This window comes from Otolemur garnettii, unplaced genomic scaffold (assembly GCF_000181295.1).
Source record: "Otolemur garnettii isolate 467f Iridium unplaced genomic scaffold, OtoGar3 scaffold00121, whole genome shotgun sequence".
In the NCBI taxonomy this organism is placed as follows: domain Eukaryota; kingdom Metazoa; phylum Chordata; class Mammalia; order Primates; family Galagidae; genus Otolemur; species Otolemur garnettii.
In genome coordinates, this window is record NW_003852516.1 from 6425092 (window position 1) to 6426399 (window position 1308).

General features: G+C 37.1%; 1 protein-coding gene across 1 annotated transcript in view; it reads right to left on the reverse strand.

Moving 5' to 3' along the window:
* The window catches only part of GTF2E2 (general transcription factor IIE subunit 2), a 78593-nt gene that overhangs the window by 74843 nt on the left and 2442 nt on the right, over nucleotides 1-1308 (reverse strand). The window lies entirely within an intron of this gene.

The window sequence follows — 1308 nt, forward strand, 5'->3', positions numbered from 1 at the left end:
AAAAGAAAAGAAAATTTTAATTACATATATGCCTCACACTTGCCATTCATTGTATCTGTACAGGACAATACTGCTCTGGAAACACTGGGAGTACTGGGTAGAAATTAGAAGACGACAGATTGAAGCTCTCCAAAAAAAGAACTGGTTGGGGCAGCGCCTGTGGCTCAGTGAGTAGGGAGCCAGCCCCCATATACGGAGGGTGGGGGGTTCAAACCCAGCCCCGGTCAAACTTCAACAAGGACAACAAAAAAGAACTGCTTATAAATAAAATGATATACTTTCAACACTGGTGAACTCTTGATCATTAAGTGATAAAGAGGCCATATTAATATTTGTTAAAAATGTCTACAGAAAATCCCTGATTTGGAGGGAAGTAGGACAAAATGACCTCTTTATTATTGGGTTGTTTCAGGTTTTTTTCCTAGTTCTAAAACTCTATATTCTATGAGATTTCAGTACAATCAGGGAAGCTACCAGCCAATAATTTTAAGAACATTCCTCTCTTTTCTGAAGTTTCCCTAGAACCCTGGCGAGGGTCTAGGAAGAGCTCAAGCTGACTACAAAAGTCTCAACAGGCTTGGATCCATAGTGCTGCAAAGAAAAAGATTAGTATCTTCAATGCAGATTTAGCTCACTTCCCACCAAGTTACTTCCCAAATAAAATCACCTTTTATTATTAGGTTGCTTGCATTTATTTTCCCTCAGAAAATATTTAATTGGTGCTTATTATGTGCCAAGCTCTGTGCTAGTCCCTAATAAAGAAAAAGAAATAGAATTAGTCTCTAAATCTCTCTAGAACTGTACTGGACAATATGGTAGACACTATCCACATTTGTTAAACTTCTGAAATGTGGCTAGTTAGAATTAAGATGTACTCTAAGTGTAAAATACATGTCAGATTACAAACACTTAGTACAAAGAAAAAAATTTTAATTACTAATCAGAGAGTTTACATTTATAATGTTAAAGCAATAATATTTGGATAAATTAGGTTAAATAAAATATTAAAATTAATTTCACCCTTATTAAAAATATGACATGACTATTAGAAAATTTTAATTGGCTCAGCATGGTGTATTCCTAGCACACCTGTATTCCTAGCACTCTCAGAGACTGAGGTCAGGAGTTCGAGACCAGCCTGAGCAATGGTGAAACCCCATCTCTACTAAAAACAGAAAAATTAGCTGGGCATTGTGGTAGGCACCTGCAGTCCCACAGCTACTTGTAGGGTTGAGAAAAGAATTTCAGGTGGCTGTGAGCTATGAGGACACTGCACTCTACTCATAGTGACAGAGTAAGACTGTCTCA